The sequence below is a fragment of the Pan troglodytes genome, chromosome 11 (genome assembly GCF_028858775.2).
Source record: "Pan troglodytes isolate AG18354 chromosome 11, NHGRI_mPanTro3-v2.0_pri, whole genome shotgun sequence".
In the NCBI taxonomy this organism is placed as follows: domain Eukaryota; kingdom Metazoa; phylum Chordata; class Mammalia; order Primates; family Hominidae; genus Pan; species Pan troglodytes.
Window position 1 is genome coordinate 98,880,151 of NC_072409.2, and position 19,501 is coordinate 98,899,651.

The 19,501-nt window shown below is 38.7% G+C and overlaps 1 protein-coding gene across 1 annotated transcript in view; it reads right to left on the reverse strand.

The window, feature by feature from the left end:
- Nucleotides 1-8,779, reverse strand: part of CNTLN (centlein) — a 478,854-nt gene extending 470,075 nt beyond the window's left edge. The window contains exon 1 of the mRNA XM_063787956.1: nucleotides 8,717-8,779. The gene's annotated coding sequence lies outside the window, so the exon portion shown is untranslated. The remainder of the gene's footprint in view (nucleotides 1-8,716) is intronic.
- Nucleotides 8,780-19,501: the final 10,722 nt, after the last annotated feature.

Sequence of the window (19,501 nt, forward strand, 5' to 3'; positions counted from 1 at the left end):
ATCTTAGGAAACCTATTTAATTGACATTTCAAAGTTGTGTTTATCCAGAGTGGCCTAATAAGCTATGATTGATTATCTATAACTGAACAGCTTGTCTTTAATGATCAAACTGAATTTTATATCACATAGTTTATGAACAATTCTGGGTTTTTTTTCTTCATGATAAAGATACAAACATAATCTCACCTAGGAAAACCTTTCCTCAGGAATCATGCTGTTCCAATGACCCCTTTATGAAGAAAAAATAGAGATGAAATTTTTTAATAAAAAAATTTAAATTACTTTTCAAATGAGTTTCACCACGACTTTTTTGGCACGTAGATAAGCAAATTGAGTAGTTTTCTAAATCAACCTGCTGATAATGGTCCCTTAGACAATATAATTGGTCTGGCTAATTGTGTTCTCATATTGTTCAAATGGCTTATTCCTGATATTTTCTACCTGGAAATAAATGGCTTAACTTCATTTTTGGGTTTGAGCAATGAGGCATCTATGTTCCTCACGTTTGCTTGGTTTTACGTTTTTTTAAACTTTTATTCCTCTGGGTGTTTGTTTCCTAAAGCTTCTAGAAGAAGTGTCATATTTCAGTTGATTCATTTGACAGTAGAGATGGTAACACACATAAAAATTTATTTCCAAAAATGTGATTTGTTAAAGCAAGTGACACTTATTGAAAATTGGAAATAATGGCATATTTGGAAACGTGTCTTCCTTATGTTTTCTGGTTCAGTGGACTCCATGTTCTTATCTAGAATTGCTTTATAGAGTGGAGCTCCTTTAATTATTACAGCAATGCTCATTTTCTGCTTGTACTTGTCAAGCAGATGCTACCTCCCATAATAGATAAACTCTGAAATCTCAATGGCTTAACACAACAGAAGTTTATGTTGGTACTTTTACATGTTTGAATGGATAGGGGATTCTTTCTGTTCCACAGAATCCATCAAAGACTTGAGTTTTATAGAATCTTTGCTGCCTTTAACAAATGATATCTGAAGTTGCCCGAATCTAGTCAGCAGATGGAGTAGAGAAACAGTGGAGGAGCCAGTGGGAGATTTTATGGGTCAGGCCCAAGAGATGTAATTCATTTCCACCTACATTCCATTGGCCTGAACTTACTCTCATAGCTCCACCTATGAGCAAGAAAGGCTGGGAAATTAGGTTCCTGTAATAATTCTGTACCATGGATACCATGGACAGGGAGCCTGCACATTTAATGTATAGCTAGTCATTCACCATTTTCACCATTACCAGGCAATACAGAAAGTTAGGACTAGAAGGCAAAAAGGAGCATTTTGTGGAGTTGAAACTCTTGCCATTCAAAGGGATTCAGCCTTCTGATGCAATGCCTTGCAATCCCCTCTGTCTAAACCCTACCATGGCTTGTTTGTTCCTGTCAGGTTTTAATCTCAGACATCTAATGAATTTCACTTCCTGAATTTACTTAACCAGAGATTCCTACCTACTATTTTCCCCAGGAACAGCCCCTGGTCATGTCTTCTGGTCACTTCCATTCCAGGACAGGTATCCACCTCTCTTCCAGCTTTCTGATTCACCCCCGTTCTTGTCCCCCAAACACTGACAATCCCCATCAGCCAATCCTGCATTGTGGCCCAGATGGGGCAATACGTTTCACTGGGCCCATTACATTTCTCTCTTGCTAATGTACCAGTTCTAGTTCACTTTATTTTCCAGACAGCAGTTCAGAAGAGTAGAGTTTCTCTTTAAGCAGCTAATGAAGGCTTAGCACTTTAGACATAATTTTTCCCTTAAAATAGTATCTCAGCCAACTTATAATAGACATTTTTGCCTTTAGCAATATTTTTCAAGGGCTGATTCCTAAGCCAACATTACAGAAGAGTCTCTAATTTTACCTTACCTTTAGCAGGCAGTTCTTTCAGTTAACTGGGATGACGAGAATCTAAAATAACTCTAGGTTGGGCGCTGTGGCTCACACCTGTAATCCCAGCCCTTTGGGAGGTGGAGGTGGGTGGATCGCTCAAGCCCAGGAGTTTGAGATTAGCCTGGACAACATGGCAAAACCCTGTATTCACACACAAAAATACATTAGCTGGGTGTGGTGGTGTGCACATGTAGTCCTAGATATTCGGGAGACTGAGGTGGAAGGATCACTTGAGCCAGGGAGGTCAAGGCTGCAGTGAGCTATCATTGCACTACTGCACTCCAGCCTGGGTGACAGAGTGAGACATTGTCTCAAAAATAAATTAATTAATTAATTAAAAATAAAATAACTCTAAGCAGTATCATATGCTACATTAGCCAGATTCGCCTGTATCACCAACCTTGTGTCCAGTCTAACTAACTACATCCATATACTGCTCTCACTTGGAAGCCACGGATTTTCACATCTAGAGACTTAACTTTTGCCTCAGCGATAGATGTATAAAGTGTAACTCTAAAGCAGGGGTCAATAATCTACAGGCCATGCCCAAATCAAGCCTGCTGCCTTTGTGCGTAAATAAAGTTTTATTGGAACACAGCCATGCCCGTTTATGTATGGATTGTATGTAGCTGCTATAGCTTTACAATGGCAGAGTTGAGGGGTTGCAACAGAGACTATGTGAGTCTCAAGGCTTAAAATACTCAATATCTGGCTCTTTACAGAAAAAGTTTGTTGATTCTTGCTCTAAAGCAGAGAGACAGCTTCCTATGGAGGTGATATCTGAAAAGGATTTTGAAAAATAAGAAACATTTTACTCATAAGGGTTAGGGAAGATGCAAAGAAAATGTTTTTATTAAAAAGAATAAACATTTGAAACATAGTGATATGTGTGAGAACAACAGTCTGCTTTGTTTTTCCAGAGTATAAAACCCAAGAAGACCATTGATGAGAGATGAACAGCACAGACAGACAGGGAGAGGCCACATCAAAAAGACCTGTATATACTTCATGCTAGGCAAGATGGATCCCCCACCCCCCACCATAGTTCAGTATTTCTCAGAGTATTTCCAATCAATGTTAATAAAGTTTATGGGAAAAAAAGAAAAAGAAAAGGTGCCCCATGGTTAAAACTGCCTGTAAAGTATTGGGTTTTAATTACTTTCAACAAATTGTTGAAACATTGACCATTCAATAAGTTGTTGTGGGACTTCTCAGAGCCTTTAAAATGCATATCTCCGTTGGAAATCTCTAAGAAAAGGAATACAACCTGTAGAGTTCCCAACTTATCTGACTACACACCCTTCTTTGGCTAATTACTTCACATGCTTTTCACAGAACTTGTATTCACTAAAGCACTTTGGGAAATTATGATAATAGTCAGCCAGTGGAAAGATTTAGACAGAGAGATATGACCAGACTTGTGTTTTAGAAGAATGGCTTTGGCAGCTGTATGAGCAAAGGGCTTTCAGGAAGGAAGAACAAATGCAGGGAGACAAGATAAGAAGCTGCTGCAATAGTCCAGGTAAGAGGTTATGGAGAATAATGTATCATTTCCCAAAACTTATTTGCATAGCATATTTGTTGTTAAAAAAAAAAAAAAAGGAATAGTCTTATCTTATCTAAGAGGCTTCCTAGCTGGAGTGAAAGTTGACTCTGGATCAAGATCTTCCTGTTTGGAAGAACCACCAAAGTCTGCAGCTTAGCTTGCCTTGGGTCTCACTCCCAGCCACTCCCTAAATCTGGACCTGACATCAGTTTCCAGCTTTTAGTTCTTGCCGATCACCTGGTTTATCAAAGCTTGCAGGGTCTGTGACTTGCCGCTTTGTTTTTCTGTTACAGCATTTATAGCTTCCTGGAGTCTGCTTTGAGCAACTGCTTTCCCTTGCCTTGCTTTCCAATACTCAGGCTCTTCAGCAACCTCACTAAGGCTGCCTGCCTGCAGGTTGGTTCATTAAGGTGATTTTGTACACCTAACTACTTTCTGAGTTTCATACCCCTGTTTGCTGAGAACGGTGACCCACTGGCCCATGCTGGGGCTCCCCTCTGATTTCCCCGACCGGAGCACTTCCTTAGACCTGTCTGCTCTCCTTTTTCTAGCTTCCACACCAGGTTTTACCATGTGTAAAATTCCACCTTCTAATAACTGGCTGCTCCTTTCTGCCTGGAACCTCTCATGTTGCTGCAACTGTGACTGAGCCAAAAATTTGACAACAAAGACAAAAATCAAACTCTACCTGATTCTTTTTTTCAGGGGATTTCCAAGACTTCTTTATGCCTCCTCAGACTTCCTCTGGGCTGAGTGATTCAGCTTTTCTCTAAACTTTTGCCCGAGAATAGATTTAGAGATCAACCATCCTGAGGATGACTGCACCCACACTTAACTCTCTCCTTCTCTCTACCCACCTTTAAGGGATGCTACAGAAAGTATGATTTAAGGTATCTCACAGAACCAGGCTAGGCCAGAATCTGATTCTCCTCCAGTCATGGTCATTATGGCTCCTGTTTCATTTCCGTCATGTGGCTTAAAGGCACTCCCCATCACAGGGCCATTCAGCCTTGTCCATTTAACCTTGTTATTCCATGCAGAGCACATGCTGTCCCAGGAGAGGTCCAGTTGGGAGGGGCTGGAGAGGTGCTAAGCCAAGAGGATCCAGGGAGAGCAGAGGCAGCTCAACAAGAAGGGGTGTTAAGGGCCTTGCTCAGAAGAAGGCTGGCTCCGAGGAGCACAGAGCGGTTTGGCTGGAAGGTAATGAACACTCTTTGTCCGGCAGCGTCTCCCAGATCCTGCTGCTGGGCTCTGCAGAGATGGAGCTGGTATGTTTCAGCCGCATGCCCTCCTCACTACCCCTGCAGTCTCTGGCTGTGGTCTGGTCCTTTGCCGGGCCAAACTATGTGATCTCTTTTGGTGAGCTGGCAGCCACACGCTCTGAGCTGGACTGAACACTATATGTCCCTGTTCCCTTGACTCATTATTTTACAACTAAACAATCAGCACATTTCTGTGAAAGTCGGTCTCCTCTTCTGAATTCTGAACCGCTATTCATTCAGGAACACATTTTAAGCTTTTTCATCCTCATGAATGTCAGATTACACGTTCAGGAAAAGAAAAAGGATGGCTCTGTAAAGGAACCGTTAGTTACGTCTAAGTGATAAAAGATGTGAATGCACTCTCAAAGTACTTATTCTTAATTATTCCACTTCTGAGAGACTTATTTGACTGTTAAGACCCAAGCCAGCTCTAGAAACATTTGAAGCCTCATGTTTCCGTCTGGCCTGGAGGACGCTGAGCTTACAGAATTCCGAGCCAACGCAGAGACTTTTCTTTAGAATTGAGATGAGGAGCGTGGTTTTGTTTTGTTTTTTGTTTTTTCGTTTTTGGGTATTTTGTTTTGTTTTGTTTTTTCCTACAGACTTATGTTTCAGGAAAAAATAATCAGTGTCAGGCAATTGTTTTCAGGGAGTGTGGTCTTCTGTTTATGTTTTTAAAACTTCAGGTAAGAAGAGTAGACTAATCTCTGAAAAGGAAATCATGGTTGATAGAAACCACGTTGAAGGGAAGGGCTACTCTGTTTCTCTGAGTTCTTCTGACAGGTCTCACTTACTACTCTCATGTATGTATGTACATCTGACATGAGTATAGGTAGAAAAATGCAGTAAATACATCCTCCTAAAGTTCTGACCAACCTGGAAACAACATCTTCCTCCTTATCAGTCTTTCACCTAAAAATTTATTGTATTGTAGAAGAGTTGAATCAGATCAAACTCATGATTTTTGAGTTTCAAAAATTTGTGAGTGGGTTTTTAAGTTTTACATTATTTCAAGCAGGGTAGAAATCAGAATTTCCAAGGTCAAGGTTTAAAAAATACCATGAAAACTTCAGGTAAGAAGAGTAGGCTAATCTCTAAAAAGGAAATCACAGTTGATAGAAAACCATGTTAAAGTTTAATTCTCTAAAGTTCCTTTCAAGATGGGACATTTAGGTAACATTTATACTGCATTTTGGCAGGTTCTGGGATATTTGTATGTATGTACTCAAGCTAATAATAATGATTTTTTGAAAGAGGGAGGGAGGGAGGCAGGCAGGGCAGGCAGGCAAGACACCTAAGTATAAAGGGGTCCCTGGAGAACCTCCAACCGGCCTGTGCATGGGAAGAACAGGGTGGAGCCATGGAAGTTCATGCTGTTTGCAGGGGGAAGGAGCCTGGTCCCTCCTGTTCCTGTGTGGGAACCTGGGATTCAATCTGTGAGATGATGTCCTGTTAACAGGAACCCCTCTCTCACTTTGCTGCATGCTTTTCCTTTTTCCTTTTTGCCCAATAAATTCCATCCCCCTCACCCTTCAAAGCGTTTGTGAGCCTAATCTTTGCTGGTTGTGTGACAAGAACCCAGATTTTCCTACAACAAAGGGAGGGAGGGAAGGAAAGGATGAGAAACTTTGCAGGGAAAGTGGGATAAGCAGCCAGAAAAGGATTTTTTAAATAATACTCATGGTTCTCCATTCCCCAAGTCTCTAAGCCGAATGATGGAAAATGAGAGGAAAGGAGGAAGGACGTTCAGAAGGTGATCATTGATCTCCCAGAGAGTAAAGAATTCAAATATTGTTTCTTTTCCTCGCCTCATTCTTGCCTGGTATCTCCGGGATTTGTAGTTGAATGAAGAAAGGATTTTATCCAGTTATTTCTTAAACTTCCCAGGAAACATATAAAAGTTGGCATACTGTAGACTCCCACGTTCAAATAAGTAATTCTTACTTTGCCAGTCACCTAGGAAAGAATGTCACTCACCACTACCCCCTCCTGGGCCACATCCATATTCCAAGCCATTGACTCTTCTTTTCACTTGTTCCCTGTTTCAGACTCATCCTTCCAGAGGGTTTATAGCAGTGGATGTCTTCCAACCTTCTCTTAGTATCGTTTATAAACTCAAAATCTTTCTTATCTTCTTATCTTGAAAAATATACTTAGCAGTAAAGTGGTTGCTCAGTATTTTTTTCTATCCAGATTTCCTCATTTCCAAACTCAAGATATTGTGATCACTTCCTAGTATTATTTGACATTTTATTGAAAATTTTCCTTTCAATAAACACTGGGCAATTATAATAACGTTTATCACTGGGAAAATATGATGTGCCCCTGCTGCCTCCTTAATTTAATTTGATGTGATGTAGATGGAAGCATGCTGCATGGATGCTTCGAGGTAGTGGACTAGAAAAACAGTAAATAATGGAATTAGGGAAACTATTGGGTTTGTCATTTCAATCTCCCCTGGATACTCAAAAACCTCTGTGGAATAAGAAAATTAACACTCTTGTACATTGTCCACTGAAATCTAGCAGTATCTTCCAATGGAATGCGATAATCCAAGTACAAAACCTGTCTTAGAGAGTTTCATCTATATTGTTATTTTTACATGATTCCAGTTTGAACAGAATAATGGTCATCCATGCCATTTTTTCCCTGTATCAAAGACCTAAACATATGTTTTATTTTATTTTGTCCCTATGAGTCCTAGTCTTTAAAAAAAAAAAAAAAAGGCAAAAAAGTTCAAATTAACAATCCCCTTTTATGGGTTCTGGAAAAATCGGGCACCACACATGTAAGGCAAATAATTAAAATTGCTAATCTACACAAAGCCACACTGTACATTACAAATATTAACAGAAAACCATTCACCTACATAATACATGAATGTGTTAAGTGTATGTGTATGTGTGAGTATAAATGTGTAGCACCACAAAAAAAAAATCTTTAAAAGGAGAATAATTATAACAATATACTGGAACTCTTTGAAATTTTTTCTGCAAGAATTCTTTTATAAAAATTCTACAAAAAGTTTTTAAAGTAGCCACTTAGAGTACACAGACACTAAATTTGTTGATCGGCAAGGCTCATTTGAAGGACATTTTAAAGAGCGACCATTCTATAGAAGGAAAATGTGGGCAGTGCCCTTTCTAATGGTCCGCAGTGATAACGCTCTTTCCATGGTTAAAGAGTTTTTACAAACATTAACTGACTAATCTTCACAACCATTCTGTAGGAGGCAAATATTATTAATGGTTTCATTTTACCAATGGGGAACATGAGTCCAGGAGAGATTAAGTGACCTGTCGAACACCATAACAAGATAAAGTGCTAGAAAGAGGGTTAGGACACTGAAGATTCTGAATTTTAGTCTTCATTGTAAATCACAGAAGCAAGATAAAATACATGATACCATATTTTTTGACAAATAGGATCTCATGAACCTGAAACTTGTAATGTGAGCAATTTTGAAATTGCCAGTAATAAATGTATATTTTAAATAAATCACATAATTTATCTCAAGTGTCTGCTGAAAATAAATCTCCTATTTAGTAAAAAATATATAATACAAAAATCAGAAATTAATATATGCCTAACACAATCAATTCTTATCATGCTGGGTATGGTGATAACTCTGAATAGGCACAACCTATTATTGCCTCCTATGTAATAAGCTGATGACATCCACAATTTTCAGGGATAAGATCCTGTCAGGCCATGTCCATTATAAGCTACAGATACCTGTATCATGAGTGATCTCAAACTTCCAACTTAGTCTAGCCTGACTGGCTTTCCTTCATTTATTACTCCTCTTAGCCTGAGTCAGCTAAACTAAACTGAGCAAAGAAGAAAATGAAGAAAAAGGAGGGTAGGAGAGAGGAATAAGGAGATACAGGGTGAGAGGGAGAGAGATTTTTGAGATGATTGAGGCTGGTCAATATTTTGAAATATTATTTTATACATCTATCTGGGCTCTCCAGAGAAAGAGAACCCATAGGAATATATACATACCTACGGAGAGAGAGAGGCCAAGAAGTCCCACTTTCTGCAATGGGCAAGCTGGAGACCTAGCAGAGCCAATGGTACAGTTCCAGTCCAAGTCCAGAGGCCTGAGAACCAGGAAAGCCAATGACTCAAGCTCCAGTCAAAGTCTGAATGCAAGGGCAGGAGAAGATGGTAACGCAGAGCACATTTTCTCTTATTCCACCTTTGTACTCTATTCAGGCCTTCAGTGGATTGGATGCAGCCTACCCACACTTGGGGAGGGCAATCTGCTTTACTCAGTCGACTGCTGCAAATGTTAACCTCACCCTGAAGCACCTTTAGACATACCCAGAATAATGTTTAACTGAATATTTGGGCATCCCATGGCCTAGTCAAGTTGACATATAAAATTAACTATCACAGTATCACTCATCAAATTTTCCTCCTACCCCTGGCCTTTCTCCCACTCAGGCAGCATTAGGCACCAAAGGAAAAAAGAGCTAATTTTCAGCTTTTCAGGTTTATGGATTTATTTTACAAATGCAGCTAATAATATGCAATGTTGATTGTGGGTAGGCACTGTTCTAAGTGCTTTATAAATATAGACTCATTAATTCCCATAACAGCTCCATGAGGTAAGCACTATTATCATCACCCCTGTTTTACAGATGAAGAAACCAAGGCACAGACTCATGTCCAGGACCCTAAAACCAGTGCATGGTGGAGCCAGCATTCAAACCCAGCACATGGGGCGCCAGAGTCCATGCTCCTAACCACTACATTGTGATGCCTTGAAACTCATGGCAGAGAAGAGTTTGAGAGAAAGGTTTCAGAAAGACAAAAGTAGAAATCCTGAAAGACTCTGAGCATAAAGTTAATGCTGCAGCAATAGATTTAGAAAAATGATGCATGATGATCTAAGTGGAAGGTGTGACATACCCCCAAAGAAATGCTGAATTCCCCAGGTAGTGTGGGGATCCAAACAAAGGGAGACTTGTGCCTCATTTCCTCAGTGGAACCGAAGGAGCAACAAGCCTCCCCTTGCTCTCTATCTATACCTCCACCAGTCACAGGCAGAGAAAGTAAAGGTGGGGCCTGCTGAGCACGTCAGAGCAGAATGGGCATGGCATAGCTCCGTCAAGTCTCCCAGAGCTCCAGAGCAGCACAAAAAGGCATCCAAATATTTCCTGTGCTTCCCTGTCCTCTCACCTCAAGAGGGATGCAAAAGACAAGGCTGGAGTGACCTCAAGCAGTCTAGCAGTCTTGCAAGTTGTATGAACTGGAAACACAAGTCCAGAGGAGAACAAGGCCATCTTGAGGATACCAGCAAGGATAGATCACTATGCCCGGAAGCCAATAGGAGCCATCACAAATAAACAAGAATTTCTGAGGACAAAGGTCCCCCTCTTGATAGACATCAAAGTATGATGACTTAAGGCCCCAGAACTTAGAGGCAACTCAGGGAGAAAACGGTGGGGGAAAAAAAACTCCTGAACAGACTTAATAAATAATTGACCAAAGGTAGCCTGAGTTGAATATGATTGAAATTAAGTTCAGTTACAGAATAATGTTATATTTGTTTTTTGCACAGAGGATTTTGCAGCCTGAGACTTTTACCTGCTTGGCTATAAAGAAATAAAACTTGTTTACCTTTGCAAACAGTACTCTCTCTCTCTATGAAAGCCAAAAGAATAACTCCAAAAATGTTTTGAGAAATAAGATCATTATTGAACTAAGTATATGACTTCCCAAAGAGACTACTTTCCAGAGTAACACTCCTTTCTGTAAGTGTCCATTCTGTTCCATTTCTTGAAAACATTAGTCTCACTAGTTCAAACTGGTATTCATACTACAGACCTGGTCCTTAAAATGACTGAAAGTAGTTTAGCAATGGTTGCTGTCCATTATTAATTCAGATAAAGTTGCAAGATTTGAGGCTAAGATGGAAAAGATTTAAGATTTTGTGAAGTCAGGATCTAATTTAGCTTTGAGCTTGGCTACTACTCAAGCCAAAGCTTTGAAGCTTTTCTACATGGTGAAACAACATTGTGATGTAGGATCAAAGGCTGAAAAGTTCAATGCAAATAAGGCTTGGTTCATGCATTTTAAAGGTAGTGATGCCTTATATAACATCAGGGTGCAAGATGAAGCAGCAAGTGCTGAGGTGGCAGTTCCAGAGAGCAGAAAGACTTTGTTTCTTGAAGGCAGTAAAAGGACTGACACTTTGTCCCCTAAGGCCCATCCTAGCCACAGGGACATTTGTGATAGTAACAAGAAGGCAACAAAACTGAAAATTTATCAAATTTGATAAATTTTCCTGAAAATTTATCAAATGATCCTGGGTCTCTCAAAAATATTCTCAAAATTGCTTGTGATCAAGGAAAGATTTTTTTTCTCAAATCCTTACTCTGATTAGATGTTTTCTTAACTCCCAATTTGTTAAAGGTATTCTAAAATAAATTTTACCTGAGATCATTTCTTTAAGAAGCTGGGCTTCAGGTTCTCAACCAGTATAACATGGCTGTGCTATTGATTCAATATGAAAAAAAAAATCAGAATGGTTTGATTTAAATAATTTTTCTTACAGGAACTTCTAGCAGAAATATAACTCTCCATAAGTGTAAGGAATATCTCTAGCGCTGTCATATGAAAACTCAATTAAAAGATCAATTTTTTGGAAATACATATTTTCTGGAAAACCTAGTTATTAAAACAGGTGCCATGAACCAGATATAATTGTGGATGTTTAGAGTTCTACAAATTGAATGAATTTGCCTTTGAAAAATCTGGATATTCAACATGATTTCAAACAGACTTATTAAAGAAAATATCAAGACGCCCTCTTTAATACCTTCCCTATTATACCTTTCCTAAGAAATATCTGTGAGTTGCTGAAGGTCTGTCAGCCTTCAATTTGATTTTATTAGCATTCGTTGCTTTAAATCAGACCTTTCACATTATTTATACAGGTTTTTTTTAAATTCAATATTCAAAATGATAGAACATATACATTGAACCATAGATAGGGACATAATTCATTGCAGTATGAAGCATGCCTTATAACACTTAAGTGGTTTATTAAACTTGTCTGCTCTTATATTGGATAAATTCTAGCCTTGACATCAAGATGTGTGTGTGAAACATTTATCATGTTTAGAATTCCTCTAAGTTACATAAACTACTTCATCAGGGAATTGCTAAGAGTATCATCCAGAAGTTAAAATACACCAAGTATCCAAATATTTCTCTTAAACATGAGTTAGACCTAGACTACCACGTAGAATTATTTTAGTGGTCTCAGTTCCATCCCCAGTGGACAGTAGTACATAGTAAGGAAAACCACCCCACACAATTTGGCGCTGTTTAGAAGCCACAGCCTCTGATCAGGAGGAGCCTCCCCATGAGCCCAGGGAGACTGAATGGCCTCTTATTAGAAGGAGCACAGTCTTTCAGGCTAGGCTGAGGTTGGAAACTATGGGAGGATGGTGCTGCAGCTCTTGGCTCCCTTTCTGGCTTGGGGAAGGTGGAGGTCTTCTTGGGGCAGAGCTGCCCACTCACATTGCAAATGGAGAGCTGGTTATTGAAGGAGAATGAAATGAAAGAGCTTTTTGTCAGCATAAGGTAAGGAAGTTCATCATTTGGGGGAATAGAAATGCCAAACTTCATTTCCGTTTAGATAACACAGACTAGAACTAGAGAAGAAGGAAATAAAACGCTGTAGCCCAGAAGGCTGGAACTCGGTTTAGTTAGAATATTGATAAACACGTGACTAGTTTATCATGTATCATCTATGGACTGCCACAGAGGTGTTACACTTATTGAGAAGAAACACACACATGCTTCATTTTAATAAAACAAAGAGCTAGGTAGTTGCTACAGAGGAGCTAAAGCTTTTGCCTGAGATTATTAATAAGAAAAAAAGATTTTCTACTGGGAAATAGGATAGTAAAACAGAAAGATATGCGACCCATCGGATTTGGAACCAATCACACCTGGGTTTGAACTCCAGACTTCGGGCAAGAAACCTGAATCTCAGATTCCTTGATTGTAACATGGGGTCAATGTTACCCAGCTCAAAGGGCTTCTGTGAGATGAAGTAAGTGAATGCATAGGGCCTGACACAGTGCCTGACACAGAGAAATTAATTGAAATATTAGGTCCATTCTCTATACCAGGGCTCAAATTCAGGGCATTGGTAAATTGAAACAGAAAGACTAACATGTTAATATTTTCACTAACCTCTAACTGAAAAGTCACATTTCTCAAATAATACAGGTAAGCAATATTAGCATATGCAGTAGCTGTGATGTTGACACTAAGAGAAATCACAGATATTTTCATAACACAACACAGCTAGTATAGATATTTAAAAAATATTGTTTATACTCATCACTATTTTGAAATTATGGTAGTTATTAGACCTGCTGCTAGATCTTGTTATTCAATGCATTAATAAGAAAGCACATTACTGTACAAAATTGTTTTTTAACATTTTGATGGCTATATTTTTGTAATTGATTTCCTTTGCAATATTATGTGTTTTTAAAATTCTTCATAAACATGCTTTAAACGGGAATTGAAAACATTGAGAAGAAGACTAGAGACTTCAACAAACTGCCAAATGGGTTTGCTCTACCCTCTGCGAGTGGTGTTATATTCAACTATTACGAAATGGATGAAGGTCCTATTGATTGGGACTGTGAATAGATGGGACCATTTTTCAGATGGGTCTAATTTGGGCTGTTTTCTGCAAATATGATCAATTTTGGACTTGCAGGTGATTTTGGTTCATATTCAGCTGTTGCTCACTTAATGAGATTTTTACTTGAAATGTGGAATGAAAGAGAACACTTTAACATTTTATCTTTTCTTGATCTCAAAAAGTAATATGAAAAACAAGGAGATGTGTCCAGATCCCTGAAAGTCATTTTCATATGCACATGCCCCAAGGATCTTAGAGAGTCATTAGGATTTTATGACACTAAGTTATTGGCTTTATTTGTGGCAAAGGTACTGTGAAATCAGATAAGAATAGGCGGCTTGTAAATCTTGTCTCCCTGCAGTTAAAAATAAAAACAGATTCAACCATCATCTGGTTAATATTTCCTTACATTTCACTAGTTCTGAAACATGCCAAAATATGCCTACTTGCAACAGCTGGAAAATTATACTTCAACTAAAATTATATTTCTTGGCTTCCTATGGAATGCTTTTGCTCTGAGAGCTCAGGAATAATCTAACCAGTATTTTCTGGTTTTTTTGTTGTTTTGTTTTGTTTTTAATTTGTGACAATAATACAACCAGAAATGTCACCAGGTTTTGTTATAGGGCAAAATACACTTTTTAATATTACTTTTCTTTAATACATACCAGAAGCCTATTTCTTATTCTAATATGTGGGTAAAGTACATTTTTAAAAGACAGCAGCATAATAATAATAATTTATAATGTGGCATATGTAAGTCTGAATCTTGGTTTTATTTATTTATTTATTTTGGTTGGGACAATTTAAAGCCAGACCTTTTACTCCCTACAAATGAATCAGACAGGATCATATGTGTCAACATTCTCCTTATAGCAGCATTCATTTTAAAGGAAGAGGATAGAATTTGACTAATGTTGAGTGCAAACTATTTTTAAATGGTGCCTATTTACCAAAAATGGTATTTAAAGTGTTGTTGAGATAAATGTGCCACTGACTGCATAGGTGTACTCCTTTGCAAAGTATTTCTCAGGCCGGTATATATATGTTTTTAACATAGATGAGCTTTCTCTCATCTCCTTTCTATTATTTTCTAGAATACTTGCTCTGAGTTGTAGGCAAGTAGATTCCCACACAATGTATTTCCTACTCTGGCTTTCAGTGTAGCCTTTTTGTTCAACTTGTTCTAATATTTATTCTATAATTTATTCTAACAAAAATCACTTCATGTTCAAAGAAACATTCTGATAGTCCAGATGGAGTCCTCTTTGTCTGGAATTAGCATAATAGAGGTTGGACAAAAATTTCCTTTCTTAAATGTTCTAACTAATGGAGACCAGAAGTTCTAGAGGTCCAGCTTCTGCAACCATTTGATCCTTTTCTTGCCAACTGAAACATGACCAGAAATGATCTATGGAGTTCAATTTCTCCTATGCTCTGTGTTCATTCATTGAGTGATTCATTCATTCACTGAACATCAAATAAGCACTTACCGCACCTGGATGAACAGGCATCGTGACTGTAGCTCCACTTACTGAGGAGACATTCCCTCTTCCTTGTCTTTGAAGAACATCACTGAATGTGGCTATAATGCAGCTACCAATCACTTCTGGTTTGCACCCACATACTGAGTCAGCTCATCTGTAAACCAAACTATGGCTTTCTCCCCCTCCTTCAGCTGGTTATACAGGACCTCTCCCCCACCCGCATACAGCCATAGGTGTGAGTAAGCGAGAGGGTTACTCAAACTGTGGTGAGTGACAAGGGATCTGGGCTACCTGCCTGTGCAGCCCATCCAGGCTATACCATTTCCATCTTAAAATGGACAATTGGCTGCAGCTAGGCCAATCTGATTTCCTGATTTGGTGGGTCTGAGAGAACACAGCCAATATTGGGCAGCTCTACGTGCACAGACAATTGGTGTCCTTTGGTCAAGTGTTTCATCTTTACCAGGGCACAGTAACACACCAGGAGATGTTTATCAAAAGGCATATAATTATCTGCTGCTGCAAATGGCATGGCCTTCTTCCAGAATCCCAGGGTCCTGAATTCCAATTCTCCCACTGAGATTTGTCACCACTAAACATTTAGTGATGCTGGTTGCCTCACCAGCTCATTCCTAATGACCTTGGTAAGTGGTGTGTCCTCTGGGTCCTCTTGTTGAGTATAATCCTCCAGGAAGTCTTTTGACCTGGCAAAATATATCCATTCTAGCATGACTAGTTTCTCCAGGCTCTTTATTCCTTCCTGTATCATCTTTTGGCACAATTTAGGCATTTCCTTTGCACTCAGCGTTAACCATCACTTTCTCCACACTTTTAGGAGCCATGGTTGCAGTGAATTTGTCTTACTCCCTGGGGTTCATGCCATCATGTTAAATCCTGTGTCCTGAAGTCAATGAATTCATACATACATATTGACTCCCTTGATCAAACGCCTTCAAAATCCAATCCCGAAGATCTTCCCTAGCCATCGGCAGCTAGCTAGGTCATACAGCTTCTTCAGTATAATCTCCTGCCTCCCTTATGAAGTCCAGTTGATGTACTTTTGCAGGCTCCCCATTGAACATAACCCCTTCTTCCTTCCTATATTCTTCTTAATCTCATTTATATAATTTGTTCTAAAGAAAGAATCTGTTGTTCAATTACACTAGGAGGTGAATTACAACAAAGCAAAAATGAAAATTTAAGCTAATGGAATGAAACCTCTACAATAGAATTTTCTGACATGGTAGCGGTATGAGAGTAGAAACAGACATGTACTTAGAGAGGGAGCAAAACTCTGCTGTTGTACCCAATTACTGCCTATTTTACCTATGATAAGGCCCTGCATTCCCACAGTAGGTTGTAAACTCATCAGTCTAATCACATTTTCTGGACTAAGACAGAAACTGTCAAAACAGAAAAGGGATCCTATGGAATACATACCTTAGCAATAAGCAGAGACCCACACTTTTAAAATGCTTATGGAAATGAAGTAAGACCAAGAGCTGTAGGATATCACCCTGAATCTGCTTACCAAGCTCAGTTTTAAACAAGTTCCTTGCCTAGACTGCTATGATCTCTGACCGGTGCCAGGAACAAGAAACCCATAATATATGTCCTCTATTATAGAGTTTACAGTGAAAATGTATGCCCAGACAAAAATTACTATTTATATCTCTATCTGTGCACATCATCTGTTCTGTTGTATTTATTTATGACTCTATTTCTCTCAAAGGCAGAAACTTTTAAGGCAGAAACTTGACTTACTCGTTTCTGCCCTCAGCGTCTAGGCTAGTGGCTGGCATACAAGGGGTGCTTAACAAGTATTTGTCAAATGAGTAAATGATTGAATGAAAGATTACTATAGAGAAAGATATCTCAGACCAGGTCCCCAGTCCAAAGTACAGTTGTCCAATGTATCAGAACTGTGTAAAGAGTTAATTCAGATTTCTCCTTGACCCTACCAGACTATGTAATTCATTACCCATCTCTCCCCTTCGTTTTCTGCTTGGTAGAATAGGCTTTGGTGTTAGGTAATACATATGTAATAAAAACTCTAATTACCAGTTAGATTCATCTGCTTATTATGATACTAGTCTTTTATTAAAACTAGATTTCGCTCCACCATGCTCTTGGCTATAAAATAGAGCTCTTTTACTTTCTACCAATTCTATTGGCACTCCTTTTTAATTCAAATACTGCTCTGGGATCAACAATGCAATAAGACATAATTATGTTTTAAGATCCATGAATTGGTTGTGAAAATGCAGGTATTTTCTCCCTAGGTAGTTTGCTCCAGGAAATACACTGAGAAGTATATTTTTATCTTGATGTATGGGGATTTACATAGGAACATACCCCTCAGAGTTGGAAGTAGTATTTCGCAGAAATGCTGGAACAAATACCACCCATCACCACTTTATTATGTTCACAATGTACTCCATTATCATCAGTATGTGAGTATAAATCCTCATAAGAAAGCTCCCAGTATTAAAAACCATAATTATAACATGTATTTATTCCAAACATATGTACCACCGTTTCAAACTACCCACCAGCTGAATATATTTTGCAGCTTTCAAAATTTGACTGGTGCGAAGATGGCTTTTATAAATGTGATTTATGACAATTTAGGTGTCGAAAACCATCGTAATTACAAGTACTGTAAATGTTTTCTCTCCGCTTAAGTAGCCTCGCTGAGGAGGACAGCGTTCATTTCCTGTGGGCCGGGCCTTTTGGCTCCAGCCTTCTCTGCAGCCAACAGGCTGCTCTGCTCCCAGCTCTGTTTCACCAGTAAAAGATTAACAAAAACTTTTCAGCGCTCGGTTTTCTTTTCCCTCTGGGGCTATCCATTTTCCCATCTCCAAAGAGGGCAGCCTCTCCTAACATATGTTGGAAATTGTTGTTCAACTTCACAGAGTATACAAACACAAGACTTTTCTCCGTTCATGGTGCCAGAGCAGACGTTTCAATGGAATATTTCATTATAATGCAGAGCCTATGTGCCAGAAAAGAGGCTTTTCAAATGAACTTCATAAGCTTTTTTAATTTTTTTTTTTTACCATGTGGTATCTGGGGTTTCTATAAAGCACAAGAGACTTGACTTTTGGTATAAAAAACTTTAAACTTTTAACCTACCTGGATTTGAACAGGATAATAAATTGTCGAGTAATGACTCTTTGCCAAATGTTAATAATTTTCATGAAAAGTAAAATCAGAGAGTCGTGGAAAGGCTGTGATACTCTGCACCTTCGTAGCACCTTCCATCTCGTTATTTTAAGGCCTCGCTCTCTCGCTCTCTCTCTCTCTCTGAGTGCACCAATGGGCAGTCAAGCCACAACAAAGGTCAAGTGACTCACCCAAGGTTACAAAGAGAATTAGTGGCAGGACGGATGAGATACCCAGGATTCCTAATTCCCAGTTCAGTGTTGTGGTTTAAAAAGCCCCCATATACCCCTCTTGTAAATTATTCTGTCATCAGCACTTTTCTTATTACTCTTTGTTTCTGGAAGTTATAAACTCAGAGGTTTAGAAAATGACTTTGTGACAAAATTTAGCCAACAAAATCTCTAGCTTACTGTCAACTCTTTCCAAAACACGGTTTGAAAATCTGTAGTTCAGCTACTTTGGGGGTATAGATATGCCCAAATCCAAAGTTCAAGCATCTTGGTATGTCTTTGAATTTGAAAGGATGACTACACACGAGATTTATTAAAGTTGTGTGTTAATTACTGAGTTTTGGTTTTATTACTAAATCAACATAAAAGGAGAAGCTGAATTTTAAAAATTTTAAACTCTAATTGCTACAAAAATAACATGCTTGATTTATATCAACTTTACTCCTAAGTTACAGTATAAATGACTATAAAGAAATTTGCATATAGGCTTTCTGTGGAGACTCACCATATAGCTGAAATTTACAGAACATGACTTGAAATGTGCTGGAGTACCAGGTTTTTCTCTTTAACCAGCTTCCACAGCTCTCATGCCTGCTCAGCCAGCTCTGTGAATCACATCTTGGCTACTAGTGAGGCAACTCATAAGTATTTCTTACAGGCAGAGTGTCTTCACATCCTATTATACTATAGTATTTTACTATACAAGTATTTCTTTATATTTACTTAGCTGTCTAAAAGACCATTTCTCTAAAATCAATAGAGAGGCAGGAACAACACATAAAATAACAGCCACTGAAAAAAAGAGCAACCACAACATTTTGTCAAATAGAAAATGAAAACAGAATGTAAGACTACATCCAGCAATTTACAATTCCTTGAAGGAGTGTTTCTTGCAATAAGTGATTCATAGATGATGCAAATCACACCCCTTTGGTTTTTGCTGTTGCCTTTATTAAATTTCAGATGTGACAAGCTTTCTGGGTTGAACCCAAACATAAAAGGTCCATGTGGTTCTTTTCCCCCTTCTTCCTTTTTTTTTTTATACTCTCAGAAATTTTAACAATGTATGTACATTGTTTTTACTATAGAATTATCTCTATTTAAAAACATATATTTTTTGAGACAGAGTCTCACTCTGTCGCCCAGGCTGGAGTGCAGTGGCATGAGCTCGCCTCACTGCAACCTCTGCCTCCTAGGTTCAAGTGATTCTCCTGCCTCAGCCTCCTGA